Below are 22,223 nucleotides of genomic sequence, written 5' to 3' on the forward strand. Positions count from 1 at the left end.
GCATGGATTAGCAAATTTAGCGGCACAAAAATGGAAATTTAGCGGCACAAATATGGAAATTTTGCGGCAATTTTGCGGCATTTTATGTGGCCATTTTTCCTACAACAAACACAGATATATTAGTTTTTTTAGTTATTTAACAACATGAAGCTATGTATATTTGGTTTCTTTACAATGTAGACACTTTGGGGCAGATTTACAAGCCCCTTGCGCTGCTTTTATGCCGCCGTTGCGTCACTTTTGTGACGCAGCGGCGGCACAAAAGATGCACCATGGTGCGGGGTATTTACAATGAGACGCATCTCCCAGATGCGTCACGTTGCAAAGCCCTGCGCCAGAAGAGGCGTACCATTGCAGGTCAGTTTGTGTCTTGCAATAACCTTAGAGTTTGGTGCCACTGTACCTGCTGCACTAATGATGGCCATACCTATCGCCCCTTTACAGTGTATTTTGAACACGACCTGATATCCCACCGGATGCCCGTTCGACAGATCTAAACACTAGAGAAAGAGCAGTCAAAACCGCCAAGTGGTCACTTGTTAAACAGTAGCGAACTGCATGTTGGTACTTGTAGTTTCGTTGCAAAATGTCAGCCTGCAAATCGTCTCCGATTTAAAAGCGGGGACTGGTTGAAGTTGACACCCATGACATGGGGCCACTTGACGCCCGATTTAAATTTCTCGCCTCTCTGATTTTTCCCATGGCTCACTCCCAGGGGGAAATGGTCTGCAATAGGTGAGCTCAACCCTCTGACTTCATCCCTTGTCCAGCGCGCCTCTGCAGATACCCCGTCCCGTGTGCGCCTCAGCTCTCTCGGCTGAGTGGTTCTGTCTGTTTATCTTGAGGGACAGACATCTCTGCACGGCGCTCCGTCTCCAAGCCCGCGAATAGGGTGACCAACTGGCATTGGTGCAAATTCAGGACGGTGAGTGTACAAATTCAGGACAAAGGGTCAAAATTCAGGACACAAATTCAGGACAGGAGGTCAAAATTCAGGACAAAACTTCAGGACAATAGGTACGTTTTAACACATCAGAGGTCGCGCAATAGTATATAAGTAAGCCCAGCCATTTCCAAACATATTCAACCGTTTGCAAACCTATCCATCATGTATCCTTCCATCTATCATTTCACTCATCCATCCCTTCATCCATCCCCTCATCCATCCTTTCACTCATCTCCATTATCCATCCACCCTTTTACCCTATCCATCTGTACACTTATCCATCCACTCCTCATCCCATCCATCCATTCACTCATCCATTCAGCCATTTACCCTTTCACCAATTCAGCCATCCTTTCACTTACTAATCCTTCCACCCATCCACTATTTTAGTCATCCATCCATCCTCCCTTTCTCTCTCCATCGACCCTTTCACTTAGCCATCCTTCCTTCCATCCATCCTTTCACCCACCCATCATCCATCCATCCATCTGTCCTTCCCCTCATCATCCATCCATCCATCCCCTCATCACCCATCCATTCTTTAACCCTCATCATCCATCCATCCTTTTCCCTCATCATCCATCCATCCTTCTACCCACCCACTCTTCATCCATCCATCCTTCCCCTCATCATCCATCCATCCTTCCCCTCATCATTCATCGATCCATCCATCCATCCTTTCACCCACCCCCTCATCATCCATCCATTCCCTCATCATCCATCCATCCATCCTTTCACCCACCCCCTCATCATCCATCCATCCACCCTTCCCCTCTTCATCCATCCATCCATCCACCCTTCCCCTCATCATCCATCCTTTCACCCACCCCCTCATCAACCATCCATCCATCCCCTCATCATCCATCCATCCATCCTTCCCCTCATCCATCCATCCTTCCCCTCCATCCATCCATCCTTCTCCTCATCCATCATCCTTCCCCTCATCCATCTTTCCCCTCATCCATCATCCAGCTACCCTTTCACCCATACATCCAGCTATTTACATTTTCTCTCCATCCGTCCCCTCTCATCAATCCATCCATCCTCTCTCATTATCCATTTATTCAATCTTTCATTCATCCATTCACCCTTTCACTAATTCATCCAGCCATTCACCCATCCCTTCACTTACTTACTCACCGACCTTTCCACATTAATCTTGAGCTGAGCCCTTTTGAGAAGAGGCCCATCAAGAACTTCACCCTCGCTGCAGGGGCCGTTCCAGGACTCGGACAGAAGCCACCCAGGGCGGAGACAGGATCCACCACAGGGGGGGACAAGAGCCATCACAGGTGTAGGTGGACTGGAGCCACAACATGGGGGGGGGGACAGGAGCCATCACAGGTGGGGGATGGACTGGAGCCACCACATGGGGGGACAGGAGCCATCACTGAGGGGAGGGCAGGAGCCATCACAGGAGAGGGAACAGGATGGGATGGGTGGGCATGCAGTATTCTAGTATCATCTTGGGCTCCTCGCCCCCTCCTGCACAAGACAACGAGAAGACAGGCTCTCTGTCCAAAATGCCATCCCCCACTGTGATGTACAGTACTTACAGGAGATACTCTAAGAGAACTGATTAAACTGATTGTCCACCATACTTTGTTAATCAGAGTGGGTGCGATTGTGCCATTTCTTTATTTTCTTACATTATGGAAAGGGGCGACCAACTCGGTCCCCCCGAACTTATGGCAGAGTGCCTCGATCCCCCCGGGAAGCCATTTTGGGGCGGGGGGCGCGTCTCGGCTGGTATGCCCGAAGCGGCGTAGCTGGGGCGCGCCTGTTCCCGCCCTAGAGTGGGCTGGCCTAGACACTGACGCAGCCAGCCACGCCCTCGGGGCAGGCAGGGGCGGGTATACGCCCGCCCTGAAGACGGATAAAAAGGGACACAAGACCAGAAGACATCCTCTTGTTCTTGTGCCCTGAAGCTGCACCTCCTCGCTGCACGTGAGCTCGGGACAGAACGAAGAGACAATTTTGAGCGTTTTAATCTTTCTTTTTGTCTTCTAGATACTTCGTTTGAAAGATGCCCAAGAAAGGCGCGAAGAGAATGACGACTGACCAGATGGTTCGGGTCCTCATGAAGGAGATGTCCGAAATAAAGAAGCGGTTGGCGGAGCGAGACGGGGAGGAGGGATCGGGGCGTCCACCGGCTGGAGGGAAGCCAAAGAGGCCGAGAAGGGGGCCAGCCGGGGGAGACGTCCCGGTCCCCTGTTCCCCGCTCGAGGCGCCAGCCCCGGTACCGGCCCCGGTACCGAAGGAAGGGAATCCGATTCCCGTCGTAGTCACCCCGACATCCACTGAGGATATGCCTACCGAGTTGGCGGCACAGTTAGCAGCGTGGTTGGGGGACAGTAGCGAGGGCGCCACGGCTGCCGAAGCGCAAGCACTGATGAAACAGTTGCGCGAGAAACGTGATACAGCCAAGGTACCCGCGCCGGCTGCGGTGATAGACAAGCCACGAGTGGCGGAAGCAGCGTTCGGTGCAGGTAAGCGGCCATTGCCGATCGCGAGGGATGAGTCAACACCCTCTCGTAGAGAAAAATTGGGGCAACACGTTCCTTTGGTAATAAAGGAGAAGATTTGGGCGGGGGAATATGTAAACATTTTCTCCTTGCTCGTTGATCATTATGAGGTTGAAACTGTTAAGAGTCAAAAGGATCTGATGCATCCAAGTGTTTGGCGCGCAAAAATGGCCGCATTTAAGGTGAATGAGAATATTGGGAACTGGGGCAATGCATGGGGAATTTTTACGTCAATTTTGGGGGAACGTAGGCCTGAATTGCTCCCTGAGTTTCCAGTATATCAGTCACGAATTATGGGGTACTCGACATCGCACCAAGGTAACCAATGGTTCTGTTATGACAACCTTTTCAGGAAAGCGATGGAGCATAACAAAAGTTTAACCTGGGACTGTTATGATTCTTTGACATGGGATAAAATGAAAGAGTCAGGGATGTTGAAAATGCCGTTGGTGGGGAGTACTGTTGGTGAATCTTCCCGCCAATATGGGGGGACGCCCTTTCGGTCGGGTACGGGTACCGACGATTATCCGAGACCCGCCGGCAATGCAGGGAAGAAGGGTTTCTGTTTCAATTTCAACAAAGGTAAATGTACTAGGCCCCCGGGATCGTGTAAGTTCAAGCACGAATGTAGTGGTTGCGGGGCACCCCATCCTGAGTCCTCGTGCAGAGCCAGAACGGGTGAGAATGGGGGTAAGGGAGGCGCCAAACAGGTCTAATATAGTCCGAGGGGCGCCTTTACCAACCCCGATTGATACCTTGGCGATGATTCCCTGGCTCAGCGAATACCCAGATCGTACTTCTGCTGGGGTGCTGCGGAACGGTTTTTCATATGGTTTCCGCATCCCGGTGGGGGACTTTCAGGGTGTCGGGACGTGCAAAAATCAACTTTCCGTCTTGCAGCATACGACTGTAGTGCAGGATAAGATCCGGAAAGAGGTTATCCGAGGTCGGGTTGCCGGCCCGTTTAGTGTTCCCCCGGTACAGAATTTTGTCTGTTCTCCTTTAGGGGTGGTCCCCAAGAAGGACCCAGGTGAGTTTCGATTGATCCACAATGTATCAGCTCCTCATGGCCTTTCTGTGAACGATGCAATTGATCCAGAGGTATGTTCGGTGCGGTACGCATCATTCGATGAGGCCGTAGCCATTTTGAATCGCTTGGGGCCCGGGACGCTGATGGCGAAATCAGATATCGAGTCAGCGTTCCGTTTGCTCCCGGTACACCCGGACGACCAACGTCTTCTGGGATTCATGTTTCAAGGTTCGTATTACATGGATAGGTGTATGCCGATGGGGTGCTCTATATCTTGTGCATATTTCGAGAAATTCAGTAGTTTTCTACAATGGGTTTACACGAAGGAAACGGGTTTTCGAAATGTGATGCATTACCTTGATGACTTTCTGTTCCTTGGGGCCGCTGGGGATGACGAATGTGCCCGGGCCTTGACTGAATTTTGTGTATTAATGGATCGATTTGGCGTGCCATTGGCACCAGGTAAAACTGTGGGTCCCACGACTTGCCTCGAGTTTCTGGGGATCGAGTTGGACTCTAGTGAGGGTTGTTTTCGTTTACCAGCTGCCAAAGTGTCGAAATTCAGGGCAGCCCTGCAAATGTGTATAAATGCATCTAAAGTTACGCTGCATCAATTGCAGCAATTGGTGGGGAAGTTGAATTTTGCCCTGAGGGTGATCCCAATGGCCCGCCCCTTTTCCCGTTCAATTGCCCAGGCGATGGTCGGCCTAAAGGAGGGTCATCATCGCACGAGACTATCGGCTGAGGTCCGCCAAGACATGCGCATTTGGTTAGCATTTTTGGCGGATTTCAATGGTCGAGTCGTCTGGAACAAACCAGCCTTGTCCTCTGAAGAGCTTGGTCTATGGACGGATTCAGCGGGAAGCATGGGCTTTGGCGCCATCTTCGGCACAAAATGGTCGGCACAAAGGTGGCCAACATGGTGGCATGAAGAGGGGCTGACGAGTAATATTGCTTTCCTTGAACTGTTTCCCATTTTGGTGGCCCTCAGAACCTGGCCCGATGGATTCAAAAATCACTCTGTCATATTTTGGTCTGACAATATGACCGTTGTAGAATGCATCAATAGTCAGGCAGCACGTTGTAAAATGATTTTAAGGCTGCTTAAAGAAATTGTCTTACTGTGTATGCAACTGAACGTGGTATTCAGAGCGAAGCATGTCCCAGGGGTGATGAATCAGGCAGCTGATGCACTGTCTCGTTTTCAAATGCAGGCTTTCTCGGGTTTCCTTCCCTCAGCGGACCCAGAGCCGGCACCCTTTCCCGAAGCTCTCTGGTCTCTCGGTGCCCCGAACTTCGTTACCTCGTGGGAGAGAGTCTAGCACCAAGGACGAGGAAGGCATACGAAGGGGCGTTTCGGGCCTATTTAGCCTTTTTGGGGACTGAGAGAGGGGGGTTTTGGGGGCATGAGGATTGGGTAGTGCATTTTCTGATGTCCTTGCGTAGGGCTGGGAAGTCGGTGGCTACAGCCCAGAGGCATCGTGCTGCCATTTCCTTTGTTGCCAGGGCTCATAATATCCAGGACCCGACAGCGTCTTTTGTGGTACAGAAAGCGCTGCGTGGGTGGCAACGCCTTGAGGGTCGCAGAGTAGATGAGAGGCGCCCGATAGGTCTGGATAGGTTGTCCCAGTTGCTGGCCACACTCCCCGCCACATGCTCGTCTCAGTTCGAGGCCTGTTTGTTCCGAGCTGCTTTTACGCTAGCATTTCACGGGGCGATGAGGATAAGTGAGCTGGTGGCAAGGAACAAGCAGGATGTGGTGGGGGGTTTGTGCCGGGAACACGTTCAGATCTGGGGTGAGACGATGACTGTCTCCTTTGTCAAGTCCAAAACCGATCAAGGTGGGGTAGGGGACTGCATAGTCATTCGCAGGATTCCAGGGTCCTCCATGTGTCCGGTAAAGTGTTTAGAAGACTACCTAGCACGAAGGGTGGCATCATGGGGAGGGACATTGTTGAGACACGCGGACGCCACCCCACTGACGAAATTTCAGTTTCAGCGGGTGCTCGCGATGTCAATTACCGCAGCGGGCTTGGACCCGGGCGAGTTTGGGACCCATTCCTTTCGGATAGGGGCTGCCACTGAAGCTACAGCCAGGGGTCTCAATGTGGAACAAGTGAAACGTGTGGGGCGCTGGTCCTCCAATTGTTATAAGAGGTATGTGCGGTTGCACATGTTGTGAAGCCATGATAATGTACTCACGCTTCTTGTCTTTTGTTTGGTTTTCAGTTACGCAAGCCTTCGAGGCGGGGCGGACTATGCAGTCGACCCAACACCAGGCCAGCGGTCAGACATCACCGGCTGTGAGGAAAGAGGTGTGGGTCGTGGGCCACTCATACGTGAGGCGTGCCGCTGACGTATTCAAAGCAGGTGACATGATTCACATAGCTGGGGAATACGGGTACAGGGTGTCCTTCTACGGAAGGGGCGGTCTCTGTATTGACCAGTTTCAGGCATTCTTTGAGGGTTTGTTAGGGCGGACGAGGTCACCGCCGTCTATAGTCATAGTACATTTAGGGGGCAATGATTTGGTCACCACCGGTAGACGACTTCTCCTGGAGGCAATGCTTTCCACTGTAAGTTGGTTGGCGAGGAAAGTTCCGGGGTGCATAATTGCGTGGTCTCATATGATCCCACGAAAAGTGTGGCGGGGGGCTGTTTCGATTCCTGCTTTGAACCATTCTGTTAGAAAACTTAATAACAAAGTGAGTAGGTTGTTCCGTTCCAGGACATTGCATTCTATCTCACATGGTTGTATTAACGATGACAGTATGTATCTAGGGGATGGTGTGCATTTGTCTCGGGTGGGAAATGAGTTACTCATAGGAGACTTCTTAGCATGGTTAAAAAACGTTGAAACATGACCTTTAGGTAGGAGTTTTGTGGGGGTCCGGATAGCCGGTCAACTATCCGGCCTGTGGCGGTAAGGTCATGATCGGTGAGCACTAATTGGTAGATCCCTATGAGTGGGCGTCACCCAACACGGATGGGAGCGCTCGGGAGAGGTGGCCATTGGCCCCTCAATGGGGAGGCGGTCCCTTCTAAGGATGGGTCGCCGGAAGTAAAGGAAAAGGCGGTCAAGGCCCCTTCCTTTGTAGGAGGGGTTACAGCCCCCTCCTGGGGAATTTCCCGGGGCCAGTGACATCTGCGACGGCAGATGCGGTAAGTTGTGTGGGGTTGGGATAAGGTCTACGATACCTTCTAGATACCTCACACGAGTATTCGAACGACCTTTAACTGGCGTCGAGTCTTTAGGTGCCCCCGTCAAGTCAAGGGAAATTGGTAGTAGTTGCACTTGAGGTACGCCTCCGTGCTGTCGCCCCTCCCAAGTGGGAGGGGTAAGTCGGGTTAGGGATCTTGACACCGGTTATGACCTTGCCGTTGGCCCTTAAACGTTAGGATGTACAATTTCAATATGTCAAGAAAATGTTTGTAGGATGCTAGTTCGGCTAGGAGAACCTCTGTATTAGAGAATCTGTTAAGGATAGCCAAACATCGTAATGTGGTAATGAAATTGTACATAACATGAAACGTTTAATGTTTTAATTTTGTTTTAATAAATACGGCCGGGATGGTCACTCCATCCCACTTCCAAAAACTTCAAGAACTGTTTCCGGTTTCCCTCCTTTTGGGGATTGTGTTGAGAGGGGGTGGCGGGTATCTCGGCCATATGGAAAGGGGCGACCAACTCGGTCCCCCCGAACTTATGGCAGAGTGCCTCGATCCCCCCGGGAAGCCATTTTGGGGCGGGGGGCGCGTCTCGGCTGGTATGCCCGAAGCGGCGTAGCTGGGGCGCGCCTGTTCCCGCCCTAGAGTGGGCTGGCCTAGACACTGACGCAGCCAGCCACGCCCTCGGGGCAGGCAGGGGCGGGTATACGCCCGCCCTGAAGACGGATAAAAAGGGACGCAAGACCAGAAGACATCCTCTTGTTCTTGTGCCCTGAAGCTGCACCTCCTCGCTGCACGTGAGCTCGGGACAGAACGAAGAGACAATTTTGACCCACCCACCAGCCCCTGAAGACAGCCAGTTGTTTGTAATAAAGTTGATTAATTCTGCTTCCATTTCGTTTACAGGTTGTGGAGTCATGTTGATGTTGAGTATAATAAAGAATAGTCGGTTGGAGTACGTTTTGCCATTAAAGACATTCAGATATAGTGTTGAATTTTAAGCATGCTCTTTCGGTCATAGTGGCCAATGGATTCTTAGGTTTTGTTAGCACTGTCTTTGTTAGCACTGTCGTATTTATTTTGGTAGGCGGTAAGGTCATGATCGGTGAGCACTAATTGGTAGATCCCTATGAGTGGGCGTCACCCAACACGGATGGGAGCGCTCGGGAGAGGTGGCCATTGGCCCCTCAATGGGGAGGCGGTCCCTTCTAAGGATGGGTCGCCGGAAGTAAAGGAAAAGGCGGTCAAGGCCCCTTCCTTTGTAGGAGGGGTTACAGCCCCCTCCTGGGGAATTTCCCGGGGCCAGTGACATCTGCGACGGCAGATGCGGTAAGTTGTGTGGGGTTGGGATAAGGTCTACGATACCTTCTAGATACCTCACACGAGTATTCGAACGACCTTTAACTGGCGTCGAGTCTTTAGGTGCCCCCGTCAAGTCAAGGGAAATTGGTAGTAGTTGCACTTGAGGTACGCCTCCGTGCTGTCGCCCCTCCCAAGTGGGAGGGGTAAGTCGGGTTAGGGATCTTGACACCGGTTATGACCTTGCCGTTGGCCCTTAAACGTTAGGATGTACAATTTCAATATGTCAAGAAAATGTTTGTAGGATGCTAGTTCGGCTAGGAGAACCTCTGTATTAGAGAATCTGTTAAGGATAGCCAAACATCGTAATGTGGTAATGAAATTGTACATAACATGAAACGTTTAATGTTTTAATTTTGTTTTAATAAATACGGCCGGGATGGTCACTCCATCCCACTTCCAAAAACTTCAAGAACTGTTTCCGGTTTCCCTCCTTTTGGGGATTGTGTTGAGAGGGGGTGGCGGGTATCTCGGCCATATAGACTGCATGTTGAAGAACCGAGGTTTGCTTACAATTTAGTGACAGTAATTACGCTCTGTGAAGAGAACCACGTGCTGCCTCGGTGTAACCAGGGGTGTAATCTGGCCGAGTCTCGGATGTTTGGGGCCCTGGGTAGAAATGGAATGTGCGAGCCCCCTCCAAATAGCAGAGACATGATGCATTCAGGGCTGTTTGCATGTGAATAGATGTCGTTGCTCCTGAGCCTGCAGCCCCTCCCTCTCAGTCACCTTCGCAGCGCCTCTTAACAGGTCAGCAAGGGCTGGAGGTGTCAGGGCTGCCCCCCCTCCCCTCCTCTCAGTCATCTTCGAAGCACCTCTTAACAGGTCATCAAGGGCTGGAGGTGTGAGGGTTGCCACCCCGCTGTGCCTCTCCAATGCTGCTGAGTATCTTGGCTGCTAGCCCAATTCACAGGCGATAGCCACATAAGGCAGACCCCCCAGGATATAGCGAAAAATGCCGCGATTTCTACAAAAAATGCCGATTTCGCAAGCATTTTTTTAAAAATCGCGGCATTTTTAAAAAAGTGCCGATTTCGCGGCAAATCGCGAAATCGCGATATCCTGGGGGGTCTGTTGAATGAGCTGCACTGAACGCAATTCACTAACAAGAGCTGCACGACCATCACAATCCAGAAAAGCTGTATTGAAGGCTAGAATCACACCAGAGACCCTCCCTCCTCCCACACTCACCCAGAAAAGGACATGTCTGGGCTCAGCAGCATGCTTAATGTTCTGCAGGTTCTTCTCACACCTGAACCTAATCCATACCACACACTATCACTCACTGGGCTGTCAATCCCTAACCCTTCCCTTCCTGTACCCTTTTCTCTGTACTCCTTCCGCCATCACTCACTCCTCCCCCTCCCTCTCTTTTCATAGCCATAGAGTACACAGCTTATCACTTTCCAAACCAGATGTGGCCTCCCCTTCATTAACTAAGTTCTTTTACCCATCTAAAAATACTAAAACTTGGGGGCGTGGCCAACTGCCGAGCATGGCGGCAGCTTGAAGCGGGAGCTCCGTCAGGCAAACCGGCCCGCGCTATCTATCCGCACTTTCATCCGTCTCATCGCCCGCCCGAAGAGGCGACATCGGCTCGGGAACCCGAGCGGCGTTCATTACTCCGACCCCAGTGGTGATCGGATGCCGGGAACGGCTCCTGTCGGAAGCAGCGAAACGGGGCCTACGCCTGCCTAACAGCACCGACCTCAAGTGAATAGCGGACCCGGGCGGAAGTTCACCCCCCCCGGCCTGGGCGCCCTGACACCGGCCGGCCGATGCTCCATTTTGCCACTGAGGCCCCGCGGACACACTGACTTTCCAGCGCCCGCCCCCGTGTATACCGGGGGGTCCAAGAGAACTGGAACCAGCAGCGAGCGCCATATGGAAATGACGCAAAGACCAGCAGGAGCCGGCGCCTCCCTGCGCCAAGGACTGCGCCATATTTGGGGATCCGAGTGACCAGTGACGCCGATTGCACACCAAGGTGAGGCGATCTGCACCGGGAACCAGCCGTCTCCCTGCGCTGCTGCCGGTCTGAGACTCACCCCAGCTTCACGGAGGGGCGCATAGGGGCACCGAAATCCTGACGCAGAGGCGGCGTGGTATGGGGCTATCCACAGTGCGGCCGGCCTAATGTGAGCGCCTTCTGGGTACGGACGGTCCCGCACGGTAACCACTGCAGGGGTGCACGAAGGGGTTTGGCGGCACTGCGCAGAGGGACCCACCCTCGAGAACACTCCCATCGTCACGCTTGGTGGCACCACATTACACGCAGCCTTCGTGTGCAGCCACGCTGTAGGCCTCACGAACACTTTCCAGAGGGCGGCGGACCGACTATCTCGGACGCCGGCTGCGGCACTCCTGGCCCTGAGTGGATCACACGAACCCCTTGAAATCAGTGGGATACAAGTTTACCAGCCTGACACCCGAAGGCCTTGCGTGGCCCGAAAGACAGAAGTGTACCCGGACGCGGAGCACGCATACCTCCGTCAGCAACGCGACATCATGGCCGGAAAGGGTACAAGGAGCTCGTCGACACAGGCGAAGCTCGACAAATTCGCGTATGGCCAGCATGGACATTCCCAGAATGGCAGCCGCCACTCCACTGGTGCTCCTCCAGAAACGGGTGGCACTCCGAAAGTGACCCTTGAAGACGTAATGAAGACCCTCAACGAGGTACGGACGACGGTGGGTTCCATCTCCTCCGAAGTCACGTTGCTTCGAGCTGACTTTCACAAAATGGCGGAAAGGGTCTCTCAAGTGGAGGTAGTCACGAAATCTCTTGTTGAGGACACCTCGGTCCTGCAGGTAGCCATGGAACGCATGGAAAGAGTCACTAAACAGCTACAGGAAAAGCTTGACGATCAGGAAGGGCGCTCCAGAAGGAACAACGTCCGCATCCTAGGCCTGCCGGAATCGGAGGGTAAAGCTGCAATGGACTTATACGTCGAGGACCTGATCAAAACCCAGCTGAAACCTAAAGGTCTGTCTCACTTCTTTTCTGTTGAAAGGGCGCACCGAGTCCCTGGTGGAGCAGCCAAACCGGGTGCCACTCCACGACCTGTACTGGCCAGGCTCTTCAATTTTAGGGATAGAGACGCAATCCTGCAAGCGGCAAGGAACTCCCCGCCTGTGAAAATTCAAAACTCAACTTTGGCCTTCTTTCCAGACTACACAGCGGAGGTGGCCAGGCACAGAAAATCATTCATGGATGTGAAAAAAACGCTGCGGGACAGAGGCCTGCCATACTCCATGCTTTTCCCCGCCAAATTGCGCATTGTGGCCGAAGGGAAGACGTGGTTCTTTGATACGCCGGAGGTAGCTAGAGAATGGCTTGATGGATGGAGACAGGTGGGGTAGCCTCAGCGCCAGCATAGGGACCGACAGCACCATCGCAACGGAGGACAGACGGTACACCCATCAGGAACTCCCACGAACGAAGCAGGCGCGACGGCATTGGATTCGGATCTTGAAAGAGACCCACTTGACTCTGGGCAACCAGTTAGGGGCTAATCTGAGTGGACTGCATGAGGGACAGTATGTTTATGACCCTTGGGACCTTGACGCTGATGGAGCTGAGTAGGGCGGGCATCGGCCGGTGCCTGTAGGGGTATCACCAACCCCATGAGCAAGTAAGATGGACGGGGATGGGATTAAGCACTCTGCCAAGTTGGGGATGCGGGCGGGTTTTCGTCCGTGGTGCAGCGGAGCAGGGAGGGGGCGGGGGGGGAAGGGGAAGTTGTATTGTTATGGTTGATATTGTTTTCAGTCATCACCACTTCAGTATGGAACATGGTCCCACTGCAGGCCATACACTCCTGGTTTTCTATCACAGGTCCTCACAGGTGCACTATGCTCCACCTTCACGCTTCAGTGACACTATTCTTACCTCCAAATGGCCCAACGAGACAGAAACACGCCCGCTGATGGTGACCCGCGACTAACAGCGGTATCCCCTTTAAAACTGCCCACATGGAATGTTAGGGGCCTGGGGGACAAAATTAAAAGGGGGTTGGTTCTTCAAACCATTAAACGTCACGGGCCAGACTTGGTGATGTTGCAAGAGACGCACCTGGCCGGGTCCACCTGCAAAGCACTTGACAGGCGCGGGTATAACATGGAGGTACATGCAGAGTTCACCACGGGGTCCAGGGGCACTGGGATACTCCTCAAGAAAAACTCCTCTTTTATGATTGACAGCCGCAAGACGGATGACCAGGGTCGGTTTGCAGCGCTACACGGCCAATGGGAAGGGAGGCCCCTCAACGTGGTGTCAGTATACATCCCCCCGGCGCTACACTCCACAGCACTGCCGGCGCTGGGTCAGGTTCTCATTGACCTCCCAGAGGGTGACATGATCATTGGGGGGGACTTTACCGCCATAGCAGACCCACTATTAGACACCTTTCCCGTACGGGACCGACAGCGAGGAACCGCTACGCTTCCTGGTTTTCTGTACGCGTTAGGCCTCAAGGGTGTTTGGCGTCAATTGAACCCAACGACGACACAGTACACACACTACTCCTCTACACACAACAGTCTTTCACGCATTGACTACCTTTTCTTTTTGGGGGTGGGGCTAGGTTCAGTGGATAAACTCGAGATCCTACCCAGGGGTATATCTGACCACTCCCCAGTGTCCCTCCACATCACATCACAGGAGCAGAAACGCGCCAGGCTCTATCCAATATACCCCAACTATTTGCAAATCCCAGGTGTCAGAAAAAAGCTTAAACTGGCCTCGTCGCACTATTTTGCAGAAAATGTAGGGACGGTCTCCTCGCCCTCAATACTCTGGGAGGCGTACAAAACAGTCCTGCGCGGCGCGGCAATAGCGACTATCACGGGGCACAAGCGAGACTCCAGAAATGAACTAGCTCAATTAGAATTGGCTCTCCACACCGCGAATGTTGCCCACATGTCCGACCCCACCCCTGACACCGCGCATGCGCTACATCTCAAACAACAACAACACTTGGCCCACCTCACAACGGTGACCAAGGGACACTTGGCGAGCACCACCAGCAGGATATATGATGCGGGGGACAAAGCCGGAAAAATGCTGGCATGGTTAGACAAGAGGGGTGGTTGCAACAGAGGCATTCAGAGGCTATACAATCGGGAGGGCCAGCTGCTGACGCACCCTGAACAAATAGTGCACACTTTAGCGCGCCACTATCAGGAAATCTACACACCAATTCGGGCTGTCACGGAACAGGAGGCGTTTGCATCACTCAACCAAATTACTGTCCCCACGCTTTTCCAAGACGCGCAACAGGAACTGGACACTGACTTAACAGAAAATGAAATCCAATTGGCAATACAGTCGTTGCAATCTGGCAAGGCACTAGGTCCTAATGGGATACCCGTAGAATGGTAGAAAGCATCGGCCCCCCTATTGAGCAAATCCCTGCTGGATATGTATGAAGAGAGTTTTGTTAAGGCTGAACTCCCTCTGGACCAGCGCACAGCCACCATAGTGGCCATTTCCAAGCCTGACAAGCCGCAGACGATATGCTCCTCGTACCGACCTATCTCCTTGCTCAACGTGGAAGCAAAGATCCTAGCGAAACTCCTGGCTAGTCGCCTGACGATGCACCTGCACACCCTGATACACCCAGACCAATCAGGTTTCATGCCACACAGGAGCACAGCACTGAATCTGCGGAGGGTGCATGGGGTCCTGGCGCGAGCGCATCTCCTTTCACAACAGGCAGTCATCTTATCCCTGGACGCCAAAATGGCATTTGATCTTGTGGAGTGGGAGTACCTATTTGCAGTCCTTGCTCGTATGGGCTTCGGCCCGAAATACATAGCGTGGGTCCGGCTACTGTACAAGTCGCCAATGGCACAGGTGGTCGCGAATGGTCACATCTCGAAGCCCTTCCCATTGGGACGCGGGACCAGACAAGGGTGCCCGCTTTCGCCCCTACTATTCGCGCTGGTGCTGGAGCCGCTGGCCATCCTGCTCAGAGCAACGCCACTGTTTCGGGGAATCACATGGGAGGGCGGGTGGGAAGATAAAGTGTCACTGTATGCAGATGACATGCTGATCTATATGACCGATCCCAACGAAGGTATCCCTGCCCTGTTGACCCTGTGCGACGCGCACTGGAAGGCGTCAGGCTACACCCTGAACTGGTCCAAGTCTATAATATTCGTACTTAGAGGCCCAGAGCCGTCACTGCGGGATGACTGCCCCCTACAATTGGCGTCCGGCTCATTTAAATACCTGGGCATTTTCATCACTGCTAATGCAGCGGACTTTTATAACGCAAACCTGGTGCCACCTCTGGCACGTCTCCGTGCAGACGTTAAATACTGGGCTACCCTGCCATTAACCCTCCTTGGACGAGCGGCAATATATAAAATGATGGCTCTCCCTAGATTTCTTTATGTGTTGGAGAATACCCCTCATGTGGTGGCCCCACGCTACTTCCAACAAGTCGCCGCACTTGTATCTGCTCTATTGTGGAACAATGGCCCAGCCCGTATAGCTCACGACAAATTAGTTAAAAGCTGGTACGAAGGAGGGATTGCACTGCCCAACCTTCAATTGTATTATTGGGCATCCCAGCTTAAGATAATAAATCACTGGATCCACGTCCCGCGGGAGGACCCCGCATACAAAGCGGACTGGTCACAGTTTGGGACGGACGCATGCTCTCTGTGCTATACAATCGCGCACGGGCCAGGAAATTGATTGGACCGACGTTGCACACGGTATCCCTGTGGCATGCAGCACAATCTCGACTTGGGTGGCAGGGAAAAATTACTAAAATGACGCCGTTGTGGGACATGAAATCATTAGGAAACTTAAGAGCCAGTAAGGGCTTCACACAATGGGACCAAATAGGAATTTCAGTGGTAGGAGACCTTTGGGAAAAGGGCTCGGTGATCGCATTCTCACAGTTGCGGCAACAGTATGGTATGGGCCCCAATGAAACATACAGGTATGTGCAAATCCGGCACGCCCTGCTGCACGCAATCCCCCCTGACGCCACACTCCCGGAATCATCTCCACTGGAGGACAGGTTGCTAACTGACTTTATGGAACAGAAGGCAACCTCTCTTACATACAAAAAACTAGTTAATAACCTGCCGGACACCACGCAGAAGCTCAGAGAGAGGTGGGCTGGGGAACCAGGGGACATGGACGACACAGAATGGAATGAGGCGCTGGCGTCACCGAGGGAGGTGGGCATCTCAGCTAGGTTTAGGCTGGTCCAGCTTAAGATCCTACACCGCACCTACTACACCAGAACACTTTTGCACAAGATACAGCGGACACCACACCCCTTCTGTCTAAGAGGTTGCGGGGAGGAGGGGACCCTGCTCCACACACTATGGGATTGCCCATTGATCCAAGATGTTTGGAAACAGATTATGCGAACAGTCACCCAGGCCCTTGAGATGTCGCTCCTGCCTGAGCCCCGTAAGTGTCTGTTAAACATTTGGGACCCTACTGACCTGAACAAATATGAACAGTTGTGGGCCACGTTGGCTATGACAGTGGCAAAAAGAGACATAGCGCAAAAATGGGGTGCTCCAGACTTACCGACAGTGTCTGGCTGGATTAGAAATATGGACCTCCACATGGTGAGGGAAAGGGCAGTGTACGTGTTGCGTGCCTGTCCGCGTAAATGGAATAAAGTGTGGACACCGTGGAATAAATATAGGGGAGAACCATGTGACCCGTTGCCAGAGGATGAAGACCTGGAGTCAGAGGAGGAAGACGATTAAGAGGGACGGACTGGTGTGAGTCAATCTGATTTGTGAAGGGGTGGAGGGAGCGGCAAATGTAACCTCTGAACAAATGTATGGGTTTTGTGCGGTGGATGACACCTGTCTATGAAAGGGTACAACTGTATACGGTGGTGATGACGTTAGTTACGTTTTTGGCAGAAATCATTTTCCTTCCATAAGTAGAAGTCACTGTGAACTAACTGCAATTTTACTAGGTGGGCGAAATACGAACTGGAACTGAGTATGGACTGTTGATATGTGCAATTCTGTAAGAAATTACATGCAATTCTCTCTTCTTTATACGTTATGCACAATTAGAATTGAACACCAGTCTGTCCTGTGAATTAACCATCTATGCTGACATAATGCGATACTATGTAACTAATGCGAAAAATGCTGATGAAGAAAATAATTTCTATGCCTTCTTGTCAATAAAAGTTTTTCAAAAAAAAAAATACTAAAACTTGAATCTCAAAATAAACAAATATATCCAATTTAGCAAAGCAGAATACAAGTGAGTGCTTGGAAGAAGAGAGAGTCCACACGACTTGCTTGAAGGCGAAATCTCACAAAAAGGAAACCAGAGTTGAAAATCTGGAATACCAAAGTAACCGGAAGGGAAAGGAGGGGAGGCGCGGGCGGTGCTAACTGGAAAGTACATAAGGATTCCCTCATGTCACCAGTACAGTAGTACTGACACCTCTCACCAGGCCTACTACACTGTTTAATAGGACATTAAAGCTCTTTCTCGGGATGCTGGGATACTCTTAATGGGACGACCGTCTCTATCCATATTTAAGGGATAAACATTTAAACTTTAATCTGGACGTGCCTTAAATGCCAGTTTTAGCCTGAGCGTAAAATAAAGCACCATTACAGAAAAACAAAACTTTCTTCATGAAAAGGTAATATAACACAAGCAAATGTTTCTGCATTCCGCAAAAACGATTTATGCGCAATTACACAGACTACACATGCAAGAGTATATTAAATGTAAGTGTTGCATGCATAAAACACACTTTCCCTACCGCCCTACAGCTGTGGCATACTAATGAAATGACTTCTCTTGATTAAATCAGGCAATTTCACAAATAATCGAAAACAAAGTGTTTGGCACAGGTGGTATTTAAAAAAAATACTCTGTATATTGAAAATATATGTTTACAAGGAAAAAATACTGCCCAACTGCCGTGACATTGCCACCCGCAATTCCGTGACTCGGATACGAACCGAGGTTGCTGCGACCACAACGCAGAGTACTAACCACTATACGATCACGGCGGGCTACTCGGGCTTAATGAAGTCGCATTGTATGTGACTTTCAGAGTGCAGATCCGGTGGCGCTCTCTGCCATGAGGGTTTTATATGCAGAAAGCGCGTCATGTCTCGTTCTTGTGTTTGTGTTGTGAGGTAGATGCTTCACATTTTGCCTCCTTGATTGGGATGTTCACAAACCAACACACACAGCCCTGCAGTCCTACTCTGTAGGGACCGCTCCCTCCTTTTTACACCTCAAGCGTTATGTTATTCAAACATTTGAAGAGTAGCATCAAACCTCTAGGTCAGGCATGGGGAACTGGACATGACGTTTCATATGGGGTGTGTTGCACATGACAATACTCCGTAGGAGTCTCCCAGGACAGACACAATATTTCAGAAGAGGCCTCCAGAACCTCACGTGAAGCCTCCCTAAGTGAACACAATATCACAGATGTGACCTTCACAACTTGGCACAGTGCTATGGTTGCAGCATGTTTAGCTGCCCACAGTACACCGTGTTATTTTCCAAGCACTCACAATCCATCAGACACTGGTGCTGCCTGTGCTGTGCCTGTTCTTGAAGCTCGAACCTCTTCTGCCTGTTCAGTAACAATCTCAGTAATGGAAGGGCACTAAGGTGCTGCCTGTGCGGTGCCTGTTCTTGAAGCTTGCATTACTGCTGCCCAGGTTGTACTTTGAAGCGAGTGCAGCTTAAAAACATCTTTTCATTTCACAAAACCAAACTGATTGGCTTTGAAAATTAAAAATACTGGTGGTTGGCGGTACAAAACATTGGCATCTAAACACCCGAAACATGTTTAGGTTCGAAGGAGAAGCATTGTGTTAGTGAGGATAATTATAATATGTGGATAATTATAATATGTGTACAATTATAATAAGAGCAACTGGGCTTGCAGACAATGAGTCTTTTATCAAACAATAGGTCTTATAAGATATTGTGTAAAAGACGAGGCACTGCCGAGATTCGAACTCAGGATCTCCTGTTTACTAGACAGGCGCTTTAACCAACTAAGCCACAGCGCCGCTTTGACATCGGTTGTCCACAGTGTACCTTATGTCCTGGTGACAATGCATATGTTTTTGTGTCTAACACTTTGCGTTTTTTCCAGCTACTAACAAGAAAATGGAGAAGAAAACCTGAACTTGGAATGGGAAATTTAGAAAGAGGGTCACGAATCACGTATATCATTATATGTACATATCTGTATTCATTTTGCAATATTTACACTGGTGGACGAGTGCGCAATACATACGTGAAATTAAACGAGAGTGTAACGATTTTAAAGGTAACCGATACATAGAAGACAATTTAATGATGCCTACATAACCCTTGTGCTCCTTCCTTCACCTCTCGTGACCTGTGGACACCCCAACAAGAAGCAGAGGAACCGACACTTTTAGTGACGCGTCCCAGGTTCAAACAGCGCTTCAGAAAGTGCCAAAGGAGCGGGCTGCTGGTCTTCCAGCGGGAGGAGAGGGAGGCTGTTAGCCCACAGTGCCCTTTAAATGGTACTAGCAACACTTACCCTTGTACAAACATCAGCGATGGCCCAGTTAATGACCAGAAGAAGCTAACAACCCTATATGTTTTTAACGCCTTGTACTGTAATGCATGACTTTTGTATTTTAATGGAGAAAAACTGTGGCCAGTGTGGGGATCGAACCCACGACCTTGGCGTTATTAGCACCACGCTCTAACCAACTGAGCTAACCGGCCAGCACATGTCTGCATGACGTAGGAGCTTCTAATGAAACTGAACAGGCTATCACGGTACACAGACACATTTAATAGACATTCAGACAGGCTGTTACTGACCCATCATAGTTTCAGTCCACAACATTGAAGAGCTCAGATAATCCTGCACCAACTTGCACATACTCGGGACCGTCACCAAAGAACACGGATATTATTGAATGAGCTGCACTGAACGCACTTCACTAACAAGAGCTGCACGACCATCACAATCCAGAAAAGATGTATTGAAGGCGAGAATCACACCAGAGACCCTCCCTCCTCCCACACTCACCCAGAAAAGGACATGTCTGGGCTCAGCAGCATTGCGCATGCTTAATGTTCTGCAGGTTCTTCTCACACATGAACCTAATCCATACCACACACTATCACTCTGGGCTGTCAATCCCTAACCCTTCTCTTCCTGTACCCATTTATCTGTACTCCTTTCGCCATCACTCACTCCTCCCCCCTCTCTTTTCATAGTCATAGAGTACACAGCTTATCACTTTCCAAACCAGATGTGGCCTCCCCTTCATTAACTAAGTTCTTTTACCCATCTAAAAATACTAAAACTTGGGGGGCGTGGCCAAGATGGCGGGGTGAGCGGACGCTTCCTCCCGTAGCTCCTCCGGCCCGGCTCAGCTCGAGCCCCGTTTTCTGCGCTTCTCTCCCCCCGCAGCTGCCCTGCGGGTGAGAGGACTGTGCCGGAGTTTGTGGTGCACATATTGATACTACTTTGACTCCTATCGCCCCGGAGGAAGTACCCCGAAAGTTTGCTCAAAGATCGGAGCACGGAGGAGAGCCTGGGAGGGGGAGCGACTTGCAGTGCTGTCCAGGTGCCTTGGCTGGGCCTGGTGCTGAAAGCTGGCGAACCCGAGAGCTCGGACCCGGCGCGCTCCGAACAATAACAGAGCCCTCCGACCGAAGCCTACGTGACCGGTGTCACCGATACACGGCGGACCTTGGACCTTAGCTGGCGCTTCGGCCCTTCACTACCGACGACGGTGCATTGTGCGGCGTGGACCCGGATCTGGTGGCGAAGGCCGGAGGCATCTACACGGCAGCCGGCCTGGGTGGACCCGCCGGTGAAACTGTGAGACACTGGCTGCGGACTTTCCTTGATTATTGTGCCCCGGGGGTCACCGGCGGTCTCGCCAGCCCGGGCCGCTCTCCCGGGCCCCGCCCTGCCGCCATCTTCTCCCTGAAGAGCTGGAGCTGGCGACCTCCACCCGTGCCTTTAGCGGGCGGGTGCCTACTTTCGCCTTGGCTGCTGAACTAATTTCCCGAGGGGTGCACTGCTGAGAGACCCTGACTTTGGCCCCCGATCACCACCCTGGTCGGAACCACGACTGTCTCGCCCCGGCCTGAGTCGCCATTTTGTCGCTTGTGACGCAGCACCCTTGTCTTCGGCAGGGTCTCCACATCTGGTGCCCACGAGCGACTGGACGCATCTGCGGCGGCCGGCCCTGAGCCTTCCCCACTGCAGCGGCCACGATGACTGGGAGAGGAGGCTCGAAAAGGGGAGACCGCACTCTGCCGGACATGCTCAGCAGGGCCCAGCAGCTGCGGGACAGAACACAACCGTCGCCGGGATCCTCCTGGGCCTCGGCAGACGCAACTGGAGGCGAACCGCCGGTCACGAGGTCCTTTATGGAGGACTTATTTAGGTCCCTCAAGGACGACTTCCAGACACTAAAGAAGGAAGTGGCCAGCGAGGTCCGAGAAGTGCGCAGGGAGGTAGAGGGCCTTGGCGAGCGTGTTGACACGGTGGAAACGGTGGCCCAGCGCCGAGATGAGGAGATAGTCCATCTCCAACAGGACGTTCTCCGTCTCCGAGAGCAGTGTGTCGAGCTCCAGGCCCACTCTGAGGACCTCGAGAACAGGTCCAGACGGAACAACATCCGGGTGCGGGGTGTCCCATCCGCGGACGAGGGGACAGATTTGGTGGCCTATCTACAGGATTTGTTCCGGGAGATTTTGGGAGAAGATGCAGAATTCCCGATCCGCATAGACAGAGCGCATAGAGTGGGCCGACAGCGCCAGTCATCAGCACCCCCCCGGACATTCTGGCGTTCTTGCCCGATTTTCCCTTGAAGGAGCGCATCATGGCAGTGGCCCGCAGGAAGCAGCCTTTAACTTTCAGAGAGCGGCCTGTGGCGCTCTACCAGGACCTGTCCGCCATCACGCTGCAGAAGCGCAGGTCCTTCCGGATTGCTACGGACTTTCTGCGGGAACACGAGACGCCCTACTCCTGGGGTCACCCCTTCCGTCTAATCTTTAGATGGAACGGAGTGCTACACCAGCTGCGCTCCCTCCAAGACATCTGCGGAGTGTTGGGATTCACGGCCACGGAAGAAGACGGAGCGACGCCCACATGGAGGCGCTCAGAGAGACGGAGCCGGCGGAGATCGACGAGGAGACAATCGCCGG

General features: G+C 52.0%; 2 non-coding genes across 2 annotated transcripts; both read right to left on the reverse strand.

Annotated features, from left to right (window-relative positions):
• Positions 1–19,007: 19,007 nt before the first annotated feature.
• TRNAT-AGU (transfer RNA threonine (anticodon AGU)) lies at positions 19,008–19,081 on the reverse strand. Its single transcript has one exon. It is a non-coding gene; the product is annotated as a tRNA-Thr (tRNA).
• A 620-nt stretch (positions 19,082–19,701) lies between these two features.
• TRNAI-AAU (transfer RNA isoleucine (anticodon AAU)) lies at positions 19,702–19,775 on the reverse strand. Its single transcript has one exon. It is a non-coding gene; the product is annotated as a tRNA-Ile (tRNA).
• Between the last annotated feature and the right edge of the window lie 2,448 nt (positions 19,776–22,223).

The sequence above is a fragment of the Lissotriton vulgaris genome, chromosome 12 (genome assembly GCF_964263255.1).
Source record: "Lissotriton vulgaris chromosome 12, aLisVul1.2, whole genome shotgun sequence".
Taxonomy (NCBI): domain Eukaryota; kingdom Metazoa; phylum Chordata; class Amphibia; order Caudata; family Salamandridae; genus Lissotriton; species Lissotriton vulgaris.